Raw genomic sequence first — 24,558 nt, forward strand, 5'->3', positions numbered from 1 at the left:
TATCCTAGGATTCCAGGCATTGGCTCCTCGACGGCATTTCTGGATCCACTCTGGGCCAAAGAGGAGCCCAACATCCTGAAGGGAGAGACCCAGGCCTGGTAACATTTACTACAAACTCACTGAAGAGCTCTCAGGCCTTGAGTGAACATCAGCAGTAGCGAGGCAGTACTCACCACAGACCTTGGGAAGTGGTGGTCATGAGGAAAGACTCCTACCTGAAGAAAGGAGAGGGAAGAACAAGAAGAACCATGTCCTGCAGCTTGGATGCCAGCTCAGTCGCAGGAGAACAGAACATTAAGTAGATTCCTAAGTTTGCTGACTCCAGGTCCTGGTTCTTGGGCATTTCTGGACCCACCTTGGGCAGTGGGGAGCTTGCTGTCTTGAAAGGAGGATACAAGCCAGGCTGGATTCACTACCTGCTGACTGAAGAGCTCTTGGGCCTTGAATGAACATCAGCGGCAGCTAGGCAGTGGTCGCCACAGGTTCTGGGTACCACTCAGTGCTATGCTGGTTTCAGGTCTAATCCAGTGCAGTCCCAGTGGTGGTGGTCACAGGGGTGCTTCTTTCACCCCTCCCTCAGCTGCATGCAGCTCTGCACGGAGAGAGAGACTCGGTTTGGAGGAAAGTAAGGGAAGAGGACAAGAGTCTCTGCCTGGTAATCCAAGAATTCTCTCAGATCTCACGAAACACCACCAAAGCAGTACCTCCACCAGTCTTCAAGAGTCAGTGTTACTGGGTCTGGGTGCTCCCTAATGCAGATGCAGCTGTAGTGAACAAAGACTTAGATCAGGACACTCAATTCCTTTGAATACTTGGAAAGCCTTCCCAAGAAGGATGAGGACAAACAAGCCTAGACAGCAAAGACCATAATAAATACCTAACTCTTCAATGTCCAGAAATCAACAAACATCCACAAGCATCAAGACCATCCAAGAAAACATGACCTCTCCAAATGAACTAAATAAGGAACAAATGATCAATCCCAGAGTGACAGAGATATGTGACCTTTTAGGCAGATAATTCTAAACAGCTGTTTTTAAGAATCTAAACAAAATTCAAGATGTCACTGAAAGGGAATTCAGAATTCTATCAGATAAATTTAATGAGAGATTGAAATAACTTAAAAATCAAGCAGAAATATTGAACCTGAAAAATTCAACTGACACACTGAAGAATGCATCAGAGTCTCTCAACAGCAGAATTGATCAAGGAGATGAAAGAATTCGTAAGCCTGAAGACAGGCTATTTCAAAATACAGTCAGAAGAGACAAAAGAATAAAAGGATAAAAAAGAATAAAGTATGCCTGCAAAATCTAGAAAATAGTCCTTAAAGGGCAAATCTAATAGTCATTGGCCTAACAAGGAGGCAGAGTGAGAGATGGGGTAGATGGTTGATTCAAACGGATAATAAGAGAGAATTCTCCAAGCCTAAACAAAAACATCAACATTCAAGCACAGAGAGGTTACAGATTTAACCAAAGTAAGATTATCTCGAGACATTTAATTACCAAACTCCTGAGTGTCAAAGATAAAGAATGGATCCTAAAAGAAGGAAGAAAAAAGAAATAACATATAAAGGAGCTCTAATGCTGAAGGAAAAAACTTTTATCCTAGAATAGTATATCAAGTGAAAATATCCTTCAAGTGAAGGAGAAATAAAGACATTGCTAGACAAACAAAAACTAAGGGATTTCATCAATACCAGACACATTCTACAAAAATGCTGAAGGAAGTTATTCAATCTGGAAGAAAAGGATGTTAATGAGCAATAAGAAATCATCTGAAGGTAAAAAGTGCACTGGTAATAGTAAGCACACAAAAAAACACAGAATATTGTACCACTGTAATTGTGGTGTATAAACTGCTCATATCTTGAGTATAAAGGCCAAGAGATGAATCTATCAAAAAATAACTGAATCTTTTCAAGACATAGACAATGCAGTAAGATAGAAATAACCAAAAGTTAAAAAGTGGGGTGGATGAAGTTAGAGTGTAGAGTTTTTATTAGTTTTCTCTTCGCTTGTTTTTGCAATTAGTATTAAGTTGTCATCTGTTTAAAATAATGGCTTATTAGTTATTTACAAGCCTCATGGTAATAGCAAGTCAAAAAACCTACACAAGATACACAAAAAGTAAAAAGCAAGGAATTAAAATATGCCACCTGAGAAATTCACCTTCACAAAAAGACAAGAAGCAGCCAGACACAGTGGCTCACGCCTTAATCCCAGCACTTTGGGAGGCTGAGGTAGGTGAATCACGAGGTCAGGAATTTGAGACCAGCCTGGCCAACATGGTGAAACTCTGTCTCTACTAAAAATTCAAAAAAATTAGCTGGGCATGACAGTGGGTGCCTGTAATCCCAGCTACTAAGGAGGGTGAGGCAGGAGAATCACTTGAACCCAGGACACAGAGGTTGCAGTGAGCCAAGATCGTGACACTGCACTCCAGACCAGGCGACAGTGCAAAACTCTGTTTCAAAAAAAAAAAGGAATAAAGAAAGAGAAGACTATAAAACAACCAAAAAACAAATAACAAAATGGTAGTACTAAGTCTTTACATATCAATAATAACACTGAATGTAAATGAATTAAACTCTCCAATCAAAAAGACAAAGAGCGGCTAAATGGATAAAAAAGCAACACCCAATGATCTGTTGCCTAAAAGAAACACTTCACCATAATGACATACAACAACGACTGAAAATAATGAGATGAAAGAAGATACTGCGTGCAAATGGAAATCAAAAAACAGAAGGAGTAGCTCATATCAGACAGAAGAGATTTCAAGAGAAAAACTATAAAGACAAAGGTCATTTTATAATGATAAAGGGGTCAACTCAGAAAGGTGATATAACAATTGTAAACACATATGCACCCAACACTATAACACCTAAATATATAAAGCAACTATTAGAGCTAAAGAGAAAGATAAAACCCAGGTTCATAGCTGGAGATTTCAGCACCCCACTTTCAGCATTAGAAAGATTATCCAGACCGAAAATTCAAAAAGAAACACTAATGCACTTAATCTAAACTATAGACCAAAATGAACCTAACAGATATCTGCAAAACATTTCATCCAACAGCTGCAGAATACACATTCTTCTCCTCAGCACATGGATCATTCTCAAGGATAGACCATATGTTAGCTCACAAAACAACTCTAAAAATTCAAAAAATTGAATTCACATCAAATATCTTCTCTGACCATGATGAAATAAAACTAGAAATCAATAACAGGAAGAACTATGGATACTATACAAACATGGAAATTAAATAATATTCTCTCCTGAACAGCCAAAGCATCAATGAAGAAATTTAAAAGGAAATTTTAAAATGTCTTGAAACAAAAATAAAAACACAGCATACCAAAACCTATAGGATAAGGCAAAATTAGTACTAAGGGGAAAGTTTACAGCAATAAGCCCCTATATTACTAAAGCAGAAGACTTCAAATAAACAACATAATGATGCAGCTTTAAAAACTAGCAAAGCACAATCAGAGGAGAAATAAATGAAACTGAAATAAAAAATACAAAATATCAATGAAACAAAATGCTGGGGTTTTTATTTTTTTTTAAGATAAGCTAAAGATAAGCCATATGAAGAAAGAGAGAAGACACAAATAAATAAAACCAGAGATGAAAAGGGAGACATTACAACCAATACTGCAGAACTTCAATCATTAGAGGTGACTATGAGAAATTATATGCCAATAAATTGGAAAAGCTAGATGAAATGGATAATTGCCTAGACACATTCAATCTACCAAAATTAAACCACAAAGAAATCCAAAATAGACCAATAACAAGAAAGGCAACTGACACTGTAATAGAAGGTATCCTAGCAAAGTCAAGTCCAGAACCCAACGGTTTCACTGCTGAATTCTATCAAACATTCAAAGAAGAACTAATAACCAATCCTACATGAACTATTCTGACAAACAGAGGAGGAGGGAATACCTCCAAACTCATTCTACACGGCTAATACTACTCTGATACCAAAACCAGACAGACACATCAAAGAAAAGGAAGCTAATATCCTGATGAACACTGATGCAAAAATCCTCAACAAAATACTAGCAAATCAAATTAAACACATTAAAAATATCATTCATCATGAACAAGTGGGATTCATCCCAAGGATGCAATGATAGTTTGACATATGCAAATCAATGTGATACATCATATCAACAGAATGAAGGACAAAAAACAAATGATCACTTCTACTGATGCTGAAAAAGATTCTAATAAAATCCAACATCCCCTTATGACAGAAACCCCGAAGAAACCGGGTATAGAAGGAACATACCTCAACACAATAAAAGTCATGTATGACATACCGTCAGCTAGTATCATACTGAATGGGGAAAAACTGAAAGTCTTTCCTCGAAGACCTGGAAGAAGACAAGGATGTTCACTGTCACTACTGTTATGCAGCATGGTAACAGTCAAAGAATTTCTAGCTAGAGCAATAAGACAAGAGAAAGAAATAAAGGACATCCAATTTGGAAATGAAAAACTCAAAGTTTCCTTGTCTTTAAGTAATATGATCTTATATTTGGGAAAAAACTAAAGACTCTATCAAAAGGAATAAGCAAATTCAGTAAGGCTATAGGATACACAATCAATATACAAAAATCAATAGCATTTCTACATGTCAAGAGCAAATGAGAAAAAAAAATCAAGAAAGTAATCCCATTTACAATAGCGACAAATCAAAGAAGATCTCTACAGTGAATAGAATAAAACATTGATGCAAGAAACTGAAGAAGACACACAAAAAAATGAAAATATATTCCAGATCATGGATTAGAAGATTCAATACTGGATTTTTGTTCTTGTTGTTTAAATTGTACCTCTGATCCTAAGATAAACCAAGTAGCTAAATAATTTCAAAAAGTACACAACAGACATTATCCTCAACTTATCAAGGCTTGTACAAAGTACCTTTACCCCCAAATCCTATATGGTATATGGCCACACAGGTGAGAACCAAATTCAGGTTTCCAACAAAAATTATAAAATATTATTCAGCAAAAGCTGCAATTATCTCCGGCAGCTTGTGAGATTACTCCGGATTCCTCTGCAATTGCTGTCAAGACGGTGACCCTCTCACATTCTACTTGGCTAACAGACTAGGTCCAAGGAAGTGAGAGCCAACTGTGTCACTTCATATATATTATTATGTCTTCTTGCTTTTCAACAATCTCTTCTAGGTTTCAAATAGTTCTGAATGCAGTCTGCAAGGTAACATTGTTGGGTTAAGTATAAACTTTTCCTTCTTCAAGTACATCAGGATATGGTTTAGCTTTATTAAGATTGCAGATTTTCACTGTGTAAATGAGCACACACACCAGAGAACAGATCAGTTCCAGGATGGCCAGAAGGAGATAAAGATACAATCTGCTGGGCTGCAGGAAGAAATGCTGCAACACAGTATGAAGAGAATAACTGTGTTGCCAGTGAAGTGTATCATTAATGCCTCTTGAGATGGCTTATCCATCAGTAGATCAAGTTATAGCCTCAGTTTCTGACTTTGCTGTGGTGATACTGGATGTAGCATTCAAAATGTACATGGAAAAACTAAAAAATAACTTTCCCAAGGATTATGACCATTTGAACTTAAAGAGTGTTTGTGTAGTTTCCTGGGCACCTGTCCTCATTTACATTAGGGTAAGAACAAACCACATCTGTTAAAAATGCCAAAAATAACACATCATAAATAAACAAGAGAAGATTTGCTATGACTACTATAGGAAAAAGAATCAGGGTCTAAAATGAGCTTATGGTGAGTAATGTAAGAGAAGCTGGGCATCAAGAGGTGAGTCATCTTCAATACTTTGAGTGACATCCAAGAAACCCCTTAAATTTTTAATAAATGTTGCTTTAAATAATATGAATCTCAAATCAACTTCCAGGTCTCACAGTTAGTTTTTCCATTTTCTCAGTTTCTCCATCCTTCCCCCAATGCCATTTCCCAATGCTAGAGGTCAAAGCTTTAGCCAACCTGGCCTCTCCACCTGTCAGAATCAATATTGTTAAAATGTCCATACTACCCAAATCAATCTACAGATTCAATGCAATCCCTATTAAAATACCAACGACAGCCAGGTACAGTGGCTCATGCCCATAATCCCAGCATTTGGGAGGCTGAGGCAGGCAGATCACAAGGTCAAGAGATTGAGACCATCCTGGCCAACATGGTAAAACCCCATCTCTACTAAAAGTACAAAAATTAGCTGGGTGTGGTGCCACATGCCTGTAGTCCCAGCTTCTCTGCAGGCTGATGCAGAAGAATCGCTTGAAACTGGGAGGTGGAGGTTGTAGTGAGTCAAGATTGTGCCACTGCACTCCAGCCTGGCAACAAAGCAAGACCCTGACTCAAAAAAAAAAAAAAAAAAAAAAAAAAAAAAAAAAACTGATGACATTCTTCACAGAAATCCTAAAATTTACATGAAACCACAAGAGACCCAGAATAGCTCAGGCAATCCTAAGCAAAAAGAACAAAATCTGACTTCAAATTATACTACAGACCTTCTAAAACAGCCTACCAAAACAAAAACAAATTATAGTACAGAGCTGTAGGAAACAAAACAGCAGGGTACTGGCATAAAAATACACACATAGACAATGTGAAAATTTACATGAAACCACAAGAGGCCAAGAATAGCTCAGGCAACCCTAAGCAAAATGAACAAAACCTGACTTTAAATTATACTACAGATCTTCTAAAACACCCCACCAAAACAAAAACAAATTATAATACAGAGCTATAGTAACCAAAACAAGAGGTACTGTCATAAAAATAGACACATAGACAAATGGAATAGAAAACTCAGAAATAAATCCATCCATCTACAGTGAAGTCATTTTTGACAAAGGTGCCAAGAGCATACATTGGGTAAAGAACAGTATGTCTAATAAATGGTACTGGGAAAATTGGACGTGGATATGCAGAAGAACGAAACTAGACCCCTATCTCTCACCATATACAAAATTCAAGTCAAAATAAAGACAAATATAAAACCTCAAATTATGAAACTGCTAAAAGAAAACATTGGGGAAACTTCAGAGTTAGTTCAGGCAAAAATTTCTTAAGTAGTACCCCACAAACACAGGCAACCAAAGCAAAAATGAACAAATGAGATCACATCAAATTATAAACCTTTGGCACAGCAAAGGAAGCAATCAACAAATGAAAAGACAACCCACAGAATGAGAGAAGATCTTTACAAACTAACCATCTGACAAGGGATTAATAACCAGAATATATAAAAAGCTCAAACAATTATATAGGAAAAAATATAATAATTTGATTTTAAAATGGACAAAAGATCTAATTAGACGTTTCTCCAAAGAAGACATACACATGGCAAACAGGTATATGAAAAGGTGCTCAACGTCACTGATTATCAGAGAAATGCAAATTAAAACTACAATGAGATATCTCACTCCAGTTAAAATGACTTTGAAGCAAAAGACAGACAATAATAAATGCTGGATGGATATGGAGAAAAGAGAACCCTTGGACTCTACTGGTGGGAATGCAAATTAGTGTAGCCACTATGAAGAACAGTATGGAGGTTCCTCAAAAAAACTAGAAATAGAACTACCATATGATCCAGCAACCCCCTGCTAGGTAAAAATACCCAAGAGAAAGGAAATAATTATATTCAAGAGATACCTGCATGGCTATGTTTACTGCAACACTATTCACAATAGCCAACATTTGGAAGCCACCTAAGTGTCTATCAACAGGGGAATGGATAAAGACAATGTGGTACAAATACACAATGGAGTACTATTCAGCAATAAAAATGAATGAGGTCCTGTCATCTGCAACAACATGGATGGAACTGGAAGATGTTAAGTGAAACAAGCCAGGCAGAGAAAGACAAACTTCTCACATTCTCACTCATTTGTGGGAGCTAAAAATTTAAACAATTTAACTCATGGAGATAGAGAGTAGAATGATGATTACCAGAAGCTGGAAAGAGTAGTGTGTTGGTGGGGAAGGCCACGGAATTGGGATGCTTAATGGGTGCAAATATATAGTTAGACAGGATGAATAAGATCTAGTATTTTATAACATAACAGGATGATTACAGTCAACAATAATTTATAATTTATTGCACATTTAAAAATAACTAAGAGTATAACTGGAATATTTGTAACATAAAGAAATGACAAATGCTTGAGGTGATGGAAACCTCACTTATCTTGATGTGATTATTGCACACTGTATGCCCATATCAAAATACCTCATGTACCCCATAAATATATCCACCTACTATTAATATATACCCATAGAAATTTTTTAAAATTCAGTGAGGTAGAAAACCAAAAGGCAACAAAAAAGTCAATGAAAATAAAAACTGATTATTTGAAAAACATCATTAAAATTGGTAACCCTCTAGTCAGGCTAATTAAGAAAAAGAGAAAATAAAAACTACTAATATCAGGAATGCAAGAAGTAACACCACTACAGATTCTACAGATATCATAACATGGGAATATCATAAATGACTTTATGCAATAAGGGCACCAACTTCTTGAAAGATACAAATGAGCTCTCTCCAGAGGGAAAAGATAACCTGGATAGCCTAATATCTATTAAATAAATAATCTGTTCAGCAAAAAAATAACTAAATAAATAAATTCAAGGCCCAGACAGCTTTACTGGGGAAATCTACCAAACGATTAAGGAATAGTGTTAGTTCTATACAAACTCCTCAGGAAACTACAGTAAAGGGAAAAAAAAAAAAAAAAAAAAAAACACTGGGGAGAAGGGGGAAGAGGAGAATGCTGTTTAATTTATGAGCCTAAAATTATTCTGATATCAAACCAGACAAAAATATCACAAGTAATGAAACCTACAGCTCAATACCCTTCACAAAAACATGTAACATTATAGCAAGTCAAATTGAAAAAATATAGAAAAAAGGATATATCATGACCAAGTGTAGTTTCTCCCAGGAATGCAAAGTTTAATGTGTGAAAATCAATGTAGTTCAATATATTAAATAATTTTAAAACTATATGATCATCTCAAAGGATGCAGAAAAGCATTTGATAAACTTCAACATCCATTTCTGATGAACATTTTCAGCAAACTAGCCACAAAGGAAATTTCCTCAACTTGATAAAAGGTATCTATAACACTCTTACATAAAAAATAAAACCTGAACCTTTTCGCCCTTAGCGTCAGGAACAAGCCAAGAAAGTCTACTTTCACCACTTCTATTTTACTGAAGATTCTAGGCAGTGCAATAAAATAAGAAAAGGAAATAAATGGTATTCAAGTTGGAAAAAAAGTAAAAATTGCCTTTATTCGAGGATAATAATTGTCTAGGTAGGAGATCTAATAGAATCCATGAATAAAAAGCTACAAAAACAAATAAGTGAGGTTAGGTTGCAAGACATAAGCATGCAGAAACCTACAGTATTTCTATGTAGCAGGAATAATCAGAAATTAAAATTTTAAAAATACCTTTTACAATAGCAATAAAAAACAAAACATGGTGGAAAATCTAACAAAAAGTAAGTAAGGCCCATACATTGAAAACTATAAAACACTGCCAAGCAAAATTAAATAAGATCTAAAAAATTGGGAGAGGGATATTTTGTGCAGATTGTAAGACTCTATATTAATAAAGATGTCGATTCTCTCTCAAATGAATCTACAGACTCAAAGTATTCCCCACTGAAATCTGAGAAGACTGTTTGTAGAAACTGACAAACTGATTCTAAAATTCATATGAAAATTCAGGAGACCTGGAATAGGTCTCCTGAACAACTTTGAAAAAAAATAACGAAAGTTGGAAGGCTTACACTGCCTTGCTTCCAGACTTACTAAAAAGCTACAGTAATAAAGACTACTAAATTGGCATAAAGGCAGACAAACAGCTCAACTGAACATAATAAGTTCCAGAAGTGCTCCCTCCTGGACATATATGGTCAATTAATTGTTTTACAAAGGGGCAAAGAAGAAAGACTAATCTTTTCAAGAAATGGTTCTCAGACTGGGCACAGTGGCTCACACCTGTAATCCCAGCTTTACTAAAGCTATCTGCCAAGGCAGGCAGATCACCTGAGGACGGGAGTTCAAGACTAGCCTGGCCAACATGGTAAAAACCCATTTCTACTAAAAATACAAAAATTAGCCAGGCATGGTGGGATGCCTATAATCCCATCTACTCAGGAGACTGAGACATAAGAATCACTTGAACTAGGGAGGTGGAGTTTGCAGTGAGCCAAGATCACATCACTGCACTCCAGCCTGGGTGATAGAGCAAGAATGTCTTAAAAAAAAAAAAAAAAAAAAAAGGTTCTCAAAGGATCAATTACCCATATGCAAAAAAAACTAACTTTGATCCATACTTTGTATCACACAAAAAATATAACTCAAAATGGATCATGGACTTCAATATAAAACATTAACACGGTAAAACTTTTAGGCAACAGCACCGGAGAAAATCTTCAGGATCTAGGGTTAGGCGAATTGTACTTAGACTTTCTAAAAACACAGTCCATAAAAAATATTAATAAATTGAACCCCTTCAAAATTAACTTTTCTTCTATGAAAGAACAATGAGAAGAGGATGTAAAGACAAGCTACAAAGTAGCTTATTCTAGATACTGACAAAGGACTAGCAGCTAGAATATATAAAGCCCTTTCAAAACTCAACAGTAAAAAAAATTTATTTAGAAAATAAAACATGAACATACATTTCACTAAAGAGGATATACAGATGGAAAATTGGCACATGAAAAGATGTTCAACACCATAAATCCCTAGGCGAGTGCAAATCAAAACCAGTATCACTATTACAACACATCTAACAGAATGACTAAAATAAAAAACAGTCACAACACCAAATGCTGGCAAAGATATAGAGAAACTAAATTGCTCACACATCATTAGTAGATATGTAAAATGGTACAACCACTTTGGAACTGGCACATTTTTTGTAAGGATCTAGCATGTAATTGCCATACAACCCAGCAAACTGCACTATTGGACACTTAGAGAAATGAAAAATAACATCCACACAAAAATCTATACGAAAATGTTAACAGCAGCTTTATTTTATTTTATTTTATTTTATTTTTGAAACAGAGTCTTGTTCTGTCGCCAGGTGCCAGGCTGGAGTGCAGTGGCGCGATCTCTGCTCACTGCAACCTCCGCCTCCCGGGTTCAAGCAATTCTTCTGCCTCAGCCTAGCGAGTGGCTGGGACTACAGATGCGCACCACCACACCCAGCTAATTTTTTATATTTTAGTAGAGACGGGGTTTCACTATGTTGGCCAGGATGTTCTTGATCTCTTGACCTCGTGATCCGCCCACCGCGGCCTCCCAAAGTGCTGGGATTACAGGCGTGAGCCACAGCACCCGGCCAGCTTTATTTTTAATACTAAAAAACTATAAACAGTCCAGAAGTCCTTCAACAGGTGAATGGTTAAACAATCTTACAATAAAATCTTAATAACCTAAAATCCTACTAAATAGATTTCCCTTGGTTAACTGGAATTGTTTATTAAGAAACTGCTATTACGTGAAAAGAATACATGGCAAAGAAATTCATCACAAATTTAAGATGATGATTACTTCATGAAAATGATAATCCTTATTTTTTAAAATTTAAAAATTAAAACAGCCCTGTCCCACTGTATGTTCCCTGATGCTGGAAACGTCCTATAATCTGCATTATCCAACACATTAGCCCCTAGCCACAGTGGCTATTAAGCCTAGAAATATGGGACTAAGGAAGGGAATGTTTAAATTCGGTTCAATAGCCTTATGGCTAGTGACTTTCACATGGGACAGGATAAATCTAGAACTTAAGAAAAACTTTAAAAAGAGGCAGCCACAATGTAAAAATCGTCATCAGTGTATTAAGTCAATACTTCTCAATCAGGACACAACTGGCATTTTGGGCAGAATAATTCATTGCCCAAAACTGTCCCAAAGAGAGGATTCCTTTCAAATGACAAGGGTATTTTTCCCCAAGTTTAGTTTTATGACTACTTTTGAAATTACCACTTTAGAAATTACCACAGCTATTCAATTCATAGCAATAATGCATTTTCACCAGCAGAGGGCAGATATATGTTTTAAAACCACCACTTGGCACAGCATATTCAAATATTTATTTAAGAAGCCCAACCGTACTGAATCAAAAGATGCTACTATATTCATTTACACAAAAAGAATTGTACTTCTGTAAGGTAAGAAAGCAAATGTGCTAAAACAGAAATGTATATTTTTCAAAAATACACTGACAAGTCTCCCAGAAACCAATTTTTGTCAACTGTAACAGTTTATTCAAGAGTTAACTATAATCCCTCAAATAAAATAACCCTGATAAAGTTCCATTAAGCCTTATTTCAAGGGCCATTCACACACATATTAACAACATTCCCTCTGCTGCAAAATAAATTCCGAACAATTTTCTTCACAGAGCACATAAGTTGTCAGAATTCCAAGAGAACACAAGTATTTGTTTCAAAAGTAAACTAAACACAGAAAACAAAACAAGCAATGAAATTTGGCAAAGGTGTTAGAAATGGCAAAGAACTGCCTAAGAAGAGCATAAGAAATGGTATCAAAATACTAAAGATTCACTTTCTTAAATCTTACTGCACTGCACAGCAGGTGAAAAACAGGCTCTAAAGCAATTTGGGTTCAGCTTCGCAACAAAAATTTTTCATAAGAGCTTAGAAAATAGTTTTAATGTCTACCAAAAAATACAAAAATCAAATGGCCTTTTCTAGTTCCTTTGACCCTCCATATTGCATTTAATTTTCCTGACTATATCCCCTTCTTAAAATCCTGGCAGGGTGCAATGGCTCACACCTGTTATCCCAGCACTTTGGGAGGCTAAAGTGGTTGGATCACCTGAGGTCAGGAGTTCAAGACCAGCCTGGCCAACATGGTGAAACCCCGTCTCTACTAAAAATACAGAAATTAGCTGGGCGTGGTGGCACATGCCTATAATCCCAGCTACTCGGGAGGCTGAGGAAGGAGAATCGCTTGAACCAGGGAGGTGAAGGTTGCAGTGAGCCGAGATCACGCCACTGCACTCCAGTATGTGTAACAGAAGCAAGACTCCATCTCAAAAAAAAAAAGTATAAACTACTTACTTTTCCTGAGACTTCCATATTTTTGTACTGGTCTAGTCTCAGAATCTGTTCAATTACATTTTTTATTAAACAAAATATAATTCACACATGCTTCCTGCAAAGTAATAAAATGAATGAGTGCTCAAGAAAAACTAAGACCTGGCATTACCAAACACCTACTTATTTATCAAACCCTTACTTTGTGCCAGACATGACTTCACAAGCTGAGTTAATCCTCACAACCCTGTGACACAGGTATTACCATTCTACATGTAATGATACTGGGGCTCATAAAGTTTAAATACCACACCCACACCACAAAGAAGGAAGAAGGGAGTGAAAGGAAAGAAAGAAATCAGAGACAGCAGTGGGAGGGCTGAGCCTTCAAAACAGAGCAGTGAGTTTTCAAAGCCCATGTTTTTCCCTATCAAACAAGTCTGGTTCTCAAAGATAAGAGCAGAGCAGTGACTCTACCAACCTACAGACAACTGGAGAAAGAATACTACAGAGGAAATATTACCATAAACTACTGTTTTTTTACTTTAGTAAATTTGGGAAGAAGGAATAAAGTGTAAAGAAGTTCAAAATGTCATAAGGACACTGAAAAACTTAGAAAGTTCTTTAAGGAGCTAATAAAATCTACAAAAACAGCATTCATTCTGCTAACATTTTTTAAATGTTAGTTTACTTTGGCAAAGAAGTTGAACTTTGGTGATCATTTAAGGATTTGGTGGTCATTAGAATATTATTTTTTAAAAAAAGGAAAAATAAAAATGAAAATTTTTAAGAATCCATACTCCTTGTTTCACCTGATGGTCCTTAAGTTTACCCCCTTGTCAAATCTATAATTTCTTTCTTTGTCCAGGTGACTTAGAATCCTTTAAAAATTCAGCTTAAATTTTCAAAATTCTGATCAAGTACAGTAAAGCCCTCTGTATTTTGTTTACCCTGTCACTAATGCTCTAGTGCTTTCCATCTATAAAATATCTCTCAAACACAAAAATATTTACAAATCCTCTTTTATTTTCCACACTATTTACAGATCTTTATCAAGAGATAATCATTTGTTCCTAGTTAACATTGCAGATGGCAACAAATATCTTCCCAAATTTTGAAAACATGTTTATACTACTGCCAAATTTATGTTTGAATAAACTGGCTAACTAAATAATAGATAATCCTTGCTTACTCTGATAACTATCTTCTTAATATGCTGCCATTATATAGATAACGGTTTGGTTAAGCATAAAAATCCACAATTTACCTCCCTTCTCACTGTGCAGAATGACTTAAAGAGAATGAAAATATTAAAAAGCTGGGTGCTGCCTTTTGTAATGTATTAACTTTACAAAAGGTAACACATTAATATGTGACCTGACAAAGTAACAGACAGATTTCCAGAAGACTTCGGTTCACTCCCATGTTCGCTCATTGTACCACTGCTTTGAAAAAGTCATTTAGCTCTTTTATCTCTCTAATATAAGGAGACTGGAACAGATATCATACAGGTCTCTTTTATCTCTAAACTTTTAACAATTTCATAATTACCAATAGATAGACAGACAGACAGATCAGAAACTGAAGATATTTTTCCAAAATGCTCAACCCACTTATTCACAGTCTCATAGACGGAGTACAGAGATGATGGTGCTGTCTACCAGGATGCCCAGAGGAATGAATGCTGTCTGAAATTTTGTGTTCTCTTGGCCCAATGACTGATTAAGAGAGAAAGGTGAAAAGGATTGCCAATCCCACCCTCCCAAAATGTAGGGACAAATCCTGACAGAATAGAAATTGCCAACAAGCACATTTAAAATGTTCATCAGTCAGGCGTGGTGGCTCACGCCTGTAATCCCACCACTTTGGGAGGCCAAGGCGGGTGGATCACGAGGTCAGGAGGTCAAGACCAGCCTGGCCAAGACAGTGAAACCCAGCCTCTACTAAAAATACAAAAAGAATTAGCTGGGTATGGCGGCAATCGCCTATAATCCCAGCTACTCAGGAGGCTGAGGCAGAGAATTGCTTGAATCTGGGAGGCAGAGGTTGCAGTGAGCTGAGATTGTCCCACTGCACTCCAGCCTAGGCGACAGAGCGAGATTCTATATAAAAGAAAAAAAAATTCAATCTTAACAGTATCAAGAAAATGCAAAATAGTATGATACCATATTCACCAACTGTATTAAGAAAGCCTTTTAAAATATGAATACCCAGTAATAGACTAGGTACAATAAAGTCAGCCATTCTTTTTTTGTTGTTGTTTTTTAGACAGAGTCTTGCTCTGTCTCCAAGGCTGGGGTGCAGTGGCATGATCTCCAGTCACTGCGACCTCTGCCTCCCAGCTTCAAGTGATTCTCCTGCCTCAGCCTCCCAAGTAGCTAGGATTACAGGCAGGTGTCACCACGCCCAGCTAATTTTTGTATTTTTAGAAGAGATGGGGTTTCACCATGTTGGCCAGGCTGGTTATGAACTCCTGCCCTAAAGTGATCTGCCAGCCTTGGCCTTCCAAAGTGCTAGGACAGAGGCATTAGCCACAGTGCCTGCCTAGCCATTCTTTATATAGTAGTAGTGGGAAGGTAAACTGGTCCCAACACTTCTGGCAATACAGATCAAACAGGTTTTAATCTGATATACTCTTTAACATAGACCTTAGATTTTATTCTGAAGAAAAAAGTGTGCACACAAAGCTTTGCAGCAGCAGTATATGCAAACACAAAAGTTAGAAAACATACTAATCAGTGGAGAGGGATTATTTTTACAAACTTTTACATTATTTTAATACACGATTAGCCAATATTCTGTGCACAGGGCCGGGCACAGTGGCTTATGCCTGTAATCCCAGCACTTTGGGAAGCCAAGGCAGGCAGATCACTTGAGGTCAGGAGTTTGAAACCAGCCTGGCCAATACAGTGAAACCAAGTCTCCACTAAAAATTATCTGGGTGTGGCAGCAGGTGACTGTAATCCCAGCTACGTGGAGACTGAGGCAGGAGAATCGATTGAACCCAGGAGGCAGAGGTTGCAGTGAGATGAGATGGCACCACTGCACTCTGGGCGACAGAGGGAGACTCCATCTCAAAATTATAAAAAAGAAAATTCTGTGCAAAGAATAACCCTAAATCCCCTACAATGTCCCACTATCCTTATTCTTGGCAAATGACTTCATCAACTAATTGTCCCCTCACATTTCAGAACCATCTTATTCTCTCACAAACTGATCCATATTCTTCCTGAATTTTTTTCTCCTGTCAAAAGCTAACCACTTCATTTGTGTTTTAAATTTTCTCTAAACCTTGCATTGATATATTACCTAGATATGCCACACTTGCTTCTTAGAGAATTTGCCTGCTTTTAGTCATGAAAAAGGAACCCCTATCTGCTATTCCTGCAGCACTACTGGCACCTAATAGAAAATCCTGCACTTAGAGGTGCCAAAAAACCTGATGTTCTAAAGATTCCATAAGCAACTTTAGGGCTATGTATGAATAACACAACTCCTCAAAAAAAAAAAATTAAACCTCTGTTTTCCATGTTTTCAAAGTACTCAATATTCTAATTGATTTGGCACGTGCACGCAAGCGCGCACACACACACGCACACATACACACAAACACACAAAACACACCCACACATGGTACCAAAGATTTTTCATTCTTTAAACCAGCATCAAGAAGTGTATCACTTCCGCAAAATCTTCACTCAGACCATTGTATCTTCAAGGAAGACAAAAATAACTTTAGGAGTGTATATGTTACAAAAGTTCAAATAAAAGAATTGAAAACCTGCTACATAATCTACAGTAACTATTAACATCAGCCAAAGAAGTACACAACGTATTTGTATGGAGTTTTTTTCTAAGACAGGGTCTCACTCTGTCACCCAGGTTGGAGTGCAGTGGCACAATCACGGCTCACTGCAGCTCTGACCTCCTCAGGAGATCCTCCTACCTTAGCCTCCCAAGCAGCTGGGACCACAGGCACATGTCACCATGCCCAGCTTTTTGTTTTAACTTTTTGTAGAAACACAGTTTCGACATTTTGCCAAGGCTGGTCTTGAACTTCTGGGCTCAAATGGTCCACCTGCCTTGGCGTCCCAAAGTGCTGGGATTATAAATGTGAGCCACCATTCCTAGCCTACGCATTCTATTTTTTTTTTTTTTAAATAAGCTCCCACATCCTGATCCTTAGCAACCACTGACCTATTTTCTATCCCTGTAAGTTTTATCCTTTTACTTAATAGAAATCTATGTAATTGTAGCCAAACGAGGTAGCTCATGCCTGTAATCCCAGCACTGTGGGAGGCTCAGGTGGGCAGATCACCTGAGGTCAGGGAGATCAAGATCAACCTGGCCAACATGGCAAAACCCCAACTCTACTAAAAATACAAAAATTAGCTGAGCGTGAAGGTGCACACCTGTAATCCCAGCTACTTGGGAGGCTAAGGTAGGAGAATCACTTGAACTCAGGAGGCTGCAGACAGCTGAGATCCCACCACTGCACTCCAGCCTGGGAGACAGAGTGAGACTCCATCTCAAAAAAAGAGAAAGGAATCCATGTAATTGTAATCTGTATTATGCAGTAGTTTGTGTATGGATTCTTTTTGCTAAACATAATGCTTTTATGACTCATCCACTACTTCATTGCTTTGTATTGCAAAACATTATTCCATTGTATGGATGCACCATTTTCTTTATCCATTCATCAAATGATAGACATTTGAATTGTTTCCAGTGTTTGGCTATTATGGATAAAGCTGCTAAGAACATTCAAGTACTTGTTTTACTTTGTCTATTAAGTTGCAGTATTTCTTTAGATATTCTGAATAAAGCTCCTAACCAGATATATTTTTCCCAGTCTATGACTTTTAAGTGCCACTTGAAAAGCAAAGGTTTTTAATTTTGATGAATTTTGTTTTCTCAATTTTAACTTTATGGAATGTAATTCTGTGTCCCAACCAAGGATCCTTTGCTTAATTCAAGGTCCCAGAGATTTTCTCCCATGTTTTCTTCTAGCAGTTTTATAGTTTTAGCTCTTAAATTTAGTATTACAATCCATCTCAAATTAGTTTTTGTGAATGGTGTGAGGTAAGGTTCAAGGCATTATACATTCTGTTATCGTTGTTGAAAAGACTATCCTTTTTCTCCACTGAGTTATCTTGGCACTTCTGTTAAAAATTGGCCATAGTATGAGTCTATTTCTGGATTATGTATTATGTTCCACAGATCTATGGCTGTCCTTACACCAACACCACATTGTCTTGATAACTGTAGCTTTATAATAACTGTTAAAGCCAGGCTGTGTAAGATCTCAAACATTCCTCTTCTTTTTCAATGTTTTGATTTTGGAAGGTCCCTTGCATTTCATTAAAAATTTTAGAATCAGCTTGTCAGTTGCAACAAAAAAAGCCTCGTGTGATTCTGACTGGAATAATATTGAATCTAGACACAAATTTGGAAAGAAGTGACATCTTAAAAATATTGAGTTTTCTAATCCATGAACATGGTATCTCTCTGACCCCTCTCTCCACTTTTTTAGGCACAGTATTCATTAATTTCTCTCAGCAATCTTCTGTAATTTTCAGTATACAGGTCTTGCACATGTTTTGCTAAATTTATTCCACAGTTTTTATATTGTTATGCTATCGTAAATAGTAATTTTTACTTCAACTTCCAATTATTTGCTGCTAGTATAGAGTTACTTTTTCTATAGTCACTTTATTTTTGTAAATTTAATAAACTCAATTATTCACTCTAATAGCTTTTGTATAAATTTCTTAGGATTTCCTACATAAATGATCACATTGCAAAGAGATCATTAAATGACTCTTGCATGCATGTATGTATTTTTAAATAGGTCCTGTGAGAATGGCTAATTTAAGTAGTACTTCATCACCCTATGCCATCTTAAACACATCCAAGTGAGTACCACTTACAAAAATCTAGATTCCATATATAATTTTTATCATGAATCCACTTTGGTAGGCAGAATAATGGCGCCCAAAGATGTCCTGTTCTATCCTTGGAACCTCTGGGAATAACTTAAGGACATTGAGATGGCAGTGTTGCCCTGGATTACTCAGATAAACCCAATGTAATCAATCACAAGGTTCATAGAAGTGCCAGAGAAGATGTAATAATGGAAGCAGGGGGTGAGGAAGAGCAGAATCAAAGATAACACACTGCTAGTTTCAAAGACAGAGAAAAAAGCCATGAGCCAAGGAATGCAGGTGGCCTCTACAAGCTGAAAAAGAAAACAGATTCTCCCCTAGGACCTCCAGAAGGAACAAAGGCCTGCTAACACCTTGCCTTTAGCTCAATAAGACTCCTTTTGACTGTGACCTCCAAGCCTGCTAAAATGATAAATTTGTACTGTTTTAAGCCATTAAGTTTGCAGAAATTTTTAATAGCAGCAATAGGAAATGAACATACTGGTGATGATCATTTCACTTAAATATTCTTCTGTTAATTTTTTGTCACTGTACACCATCATCACCCTACACCAAAAGCAACTTCCAAGAGTGGAAATGCTTGAAAGAAAACAGCACCTAGACTAAACCATAATTTTTATAATTTTTCCTATACTGGAAGATAAAGCTATCCAAAATATTATTTTTCACAGAATTCCCTTTATTTTCTTTAGTTTAGGCTTGAGCTGATCACTGCTCAATGAAAGACACTCTTTTACAAAAGATCAATGACAGACATCTGAAGGTCTATCATCAATCACTTGGATCTCTGGTGAAATGGGGACCAAAAATTGCTGGGGTACAGGGGCCACACAGAATGAAAGATTATTAGAATTACATATAATTCTCTTCCCTTTGGACCCTCAAGGTCCTCACATTTATCCCTCAAAATGTATGTGAACATATAATTAGCATGTTTCCAATAGAAAGTGAAAAATTTTAAAAATGACTTCTATATGGTACTCCAACTAAACGCCACTCCAAGTTAAACAGGGTGCTACCTAACATCTGAAGTAGAAAATACTGACATTAGGCTGGGCACAGTGGCTTACGCCTGTAATCCCAGCACTTTGGGAGGCGAAGGCAGGAGGATCACGAGGTCAGGAGTTTAAGACAAGCCTGGCCCATAGTGAAACCCCGTCTTTACTAAAAATACCAAAATTAGCCAGGCATGGTGGCATGTGCCTGTAGTCTCAGCTACTTGGGAGGCTGAGGCAGGAATCACTTGAACCCGGGACGCAGAGGTTGCAGTAAACTGAGATTGTGCCACTGCACTCCAGCCTGGGCAACAGAGCGAGGCTCCGTCTCAAAAAAAAGAAAAAAAAAGATAATACATTAATAGTAAGAAAGCATTACAGTGAAAAAGTTTCAAACAAAAGGACTCCTCAACCTGTGGGGAAGAGTCCTATGAGTTGTGTGATATACCCTGAGATAATTAAAGATAATACCAGGTAAATTTGCTTAGCAAGACCTAAATCATCAGTGAAAAGCTTTAAATAAAAACGATGAAAGTTTGATGACAATTCAAATGTCAATAGGAACCAAAAAGTAAACTCTCAATAATAGAATTTTGTAATAATAATAGTAAATACTGACATAGAAGTGACAAGGTATGGGATTCAAGAAAGAACACAGACCACAATGGGGTTGAAATAAATCTTTACAATAAGGATTAAAGAGAACAAGGACAACTGGTCACTAAGCAAGTCATAGGGAAAGCTCAGACTGAAACCTAGCTTTGCTCAACCAGGCAATGTTCTTTCAGTTCTATAATGCTGTATCTATGGTTTAAAAAGCCCAGGTAGACGAAGATGACCAGTACCTTGACCTAAGGATATAACTGCAAAAACAGAAAAATATATAGATAGAAATATAAATATGTATGTGTGTGTGTATATACACATATATGGAAGACAAAACAAAAAATAAAGAAACAGAAACACTAAAGCACTTCTCTGTGGACTCAGTAAAGTTTAGCAGTTGCTCACATCTCTAATACTAGCACTTTGGGAGGCCCAGGAGGGAGGATTGCTTGAGGCCATGAGTTTGAAAGCCGGGACAACATAGCAAGACCCCTCCCCCAAACACCCAACAAAAAAGTTTTTTTTTTAATTAGCCAGACATGGTGACAAGCCTATGTACGGGAGGCTGTGGCAGGCAGGTCACTTAAGCCCAGGAGTTACAGGCTGCAATGAGCTATGATCATACCTCTGCATCCCAGCATGGGCAACAGCATAAGATCCTGTCTCTATAAAAAGGAAAAAATAAATAAATAAAATAAAGTTTAGTGATAAGACAAAAATTCCAATTTGTTATGGTATTTTGAAGTTATGGTGGTTCTGCTATTAATGCAAGGAGGGAAACTGAAATGAAGATTGCCCACATTTGAACACATTTGGCAATAATCTGAGAAAAATCTTAAGTTAGCTGAAGGTGATAGTCTTCCCAAGAGCAACTTCTTTCATCACAAAATGTCTACAATAAAAACCGGTGTTTTATGTATCATACCATCAAATATAGTTCAAAGCACAGACTTGGACTAGATCTTCTGGGCTCAACTCGACTGAACAGTTCAGATTCCCACCCCTATGTCATCTCAATAAAATCACAATTTCCCCAGTGTTTATAAAATCACAATAAAACCACAATTTCCCCAGTGTTTATAAAGGCCTCTAATGCTCATCCTTTCTCCTCCGGATTGTACCCTTACTAGCACGCTAGGTTCTAGAGCCAGCAGACATATACTGAGGCTCCAACATGTCCTGTGTAATATACTGGAAGAAAGTATACATTACCAATTATGTTTGGAGGCCCCCAAGACCACCCTCAGGTTCAGTAATTTGCTAAGAAAATTCAAAAGATTCACTATACAGTTGTACTCATGGTTATGATTTCTTATAGCAAAAAGATACTAAGTATAATCAGCAAAGGGGAAAGGCACAAAAAGTCCAGGGAAAATCAGGAACAAGCATCCAGGTGCTCCCTTCCAGCGGAAGTTGCACTGAACACACTTAATTCTCCCAGCAGTGAGCTGTGACAACACATGTGAAATGATGCCAACTAAGGAAGCTCATTAGAGACTGAGTGCCAAAGGTTGTTAGGAAGAATGATCATGTAGGTACACCTGCCTGGCACATATGCCAATTCCAGACTCCCAGAAGAAACGCAGATACTCAACATAAACCACATTCATTATACAACGAAGGCACAATGACAGACTCTTATCACTTAGGGTAGTGGGACCAATCCCAAGCTCGCACTCAGATGTCAGTCAAGGGCTATGAGGCCTGTTTTGGTAACTCTTTTCTTCACACCAATGACTAATAGATCCTTTTGAGCATAAACCTTATCTGCCTATTCCCTGCTAATCCCCAGCTCCTTAAAAACACCAGTCACCCTCCTAAGTTTTGTTTTGTATTGTTTTTTGTTTGTTTGTTTTTTGCTTTAAGATGGAGTCTCACTCTGTTGCCCAGGCTGGAGTGCAATGGCACGATCTTGGCTCACTGCAACCTCCACCTCCTGGGTTCAAATGATTCTCCAGTCTAAGCCTCCTGAGTAGCTGGGATTACAGGCATGCACTATCACACCTGACTAATTTTTGTATTTTTAGTAGAGATGGGGTTTCACCATGTTGGGCAAGCTGGTCTCAAACTCCTGACCTCAAGTGATCCACCCACCTTCGCCCCCCAACATGTTGGGATTACAGGTGTGAGCTACTGCTCCAAGCCTCCCAAAATTTTTTTAATGAAAAAATGCCTGGCTCTACCACTTTATGCTCTGTGTACCTGGATAATATTACTACCTACCTCAAAGGTTGTTTTGAGGATTAAATGAGTTAATATATGTAAAGTGTGAAGTACATCATCTCTGGTTAAAAAAAAACTATATAATTTGTGACTATATACGTAATGCTATTATTTGCTTTTTTTTTTTTTTTTTTTTTTTAACATTTTCCAGGTCACAATGGAGCTATCCTATCTCTAAATTTCTAACAAATCTACCAATGTAAACATAAGATTATAAGTTAACTGGCAATTGTTTCATATCTGCTGAGATCTAACCAGCTTATAGACAACTATACCCAAAACTTTTGCTTTTGTTGTTGTTTTTTTGAGATGGAGTCTCACTCTGTCGCCCAGACCGAAGTGCAGTGGCTCGATCTTGGCTCACTGCAACCTCTGTCTCCAGGTTCAAGCATTTCTCCTGCCTCAGCCTCCCAAGTAGCTGGGACTACAGACGTGTGTCACTGCTCCTAGCTAATTTTAGTGTTTTTAGTACAGACAGGGTTTTGCAATGTTGGCCAGGCTGGTCTTGAACTCCTGGCCCCAGATGATCCACCCACCTCAGCCTCCCAAAATGATGGAATTATAGGCATGAGCCAGTTCAACCAGCCTCCAAATTTTTTTTTTTTTTTTTTTTTTTGAGACGGAGTTTCGCTCTTGTTACCCAGGCTGGAGTGCAATGGCGTGATCTCGGCTCACCGCAACCTCCGCCTCCTGGGTTCAGGCAATTCTCCTGCCTCAGCCTCCTGAGTAGCTGGGATTACAGGCACGCACCACCATGCCCAGCTAATTTTTTTGTAGTTTTTAGTAGAGACGGGGTTTCACCGTGTTGACCAGGATGGTCTCGATCTCTTGACCTCGTGATCCACCCGCCTCGGCCTCCCAAAGTGCTGGGATTACAGGCTTGAGCCACCGTGCCCGGCCCGTAATCTTTTTAGTGCCCAGAAAATATTGATTTGTCAACAAAATTAAATGTCTTTACAATGGTAAGAATGTAAGACAGTCAACCCTTCTGATAATAATTACAATAAAATGGCCTCCAAGTTTCTTTGATCTTCTTGCACTGAGAAAATTGAGAAATTGAACTAAAATGGCTTGAGTCTAATCTGTTAAAAGACTATTAGTAGAAGCATATGAAACAAGCAAAAGGCACTGGGCATGGCAGCTCACACCTGCAATCACAGCACTTTGGGAGGCTGAGGTGGGCAGATCACTTGAACTCTGGAGTTCAAGACTAGCCTGGGCCACATGACAAAACCTGGTCTCTACAAAAAATACAAAAATTAGCTGGGCATGGTGGCATACATCTGTAGTCCCAGCTACTTGAGAGGCAGAGGTGGGAGGATCACTTGAACCAGGGAGGCGGAGGTTGCAGCATGCTGACATCACACCACTACACTCCAGCCAGGCGACAGTAAAACCCTGTCCCCTGCTCAAAAAAAAAAAAAAAGTGCCAAAGGCTTGAGTTTATGAAGTACATAATTACTTTCAAATATTCTACTTTGCCTTAAAGAGAGCATGAATTCTAGTCCTCTACAGATTAATAAAGATGGATAAAGGGTGTGTGTGGGGGTGTGGGTGTGTGTGTGTGTGTGTGTGTGGGTGTGTGTGTCTGTCTCTTGTAGAGCAACAATTTAAGAGATGTAAGTCAGCCGGGCGCGGTGGCTCAAGCCTGTAATCCCAGCACTTTGGG

At 37.7% G+C, this 24,558-nt stretch overlaps 1 protein-coding gene and 1 pseudogene across 7 annotated transcripts in view; both read right to left on the reverse strand.

Moving 5' to 3' along the window:
• Nucleotides 1-24,558, reverse strand: part of SMAP1 (small ArfGAP 1) — a 178,358-nt gene that overhangs the window by 147,653 nt on the left and 6,147 nt on the right. The gene's annotated exons all lie outside the window — the stretch shown is intronic.
• LOC116549760 lies at nt 4,617-5,922 on the reverse strand (annotated as a pseudogene).

The sequence above is a fragment of the Sapajus apella genome, unplaced genomic scaffold (assembly GCF_009761245.1).
Source record: "Sapajus apella isolate SASKATOON/1434 unplaced genomic scaffold, GSC_monkey_1.0 scaffold6, whole genome shotgun sequence".
Taxonomy (NCBI): domain Eukaryota; kingdom Metazoa; phylum Chordata; class Mammalia; order Primates; family Cebidae; genus Sapajus; species Sapajus apella.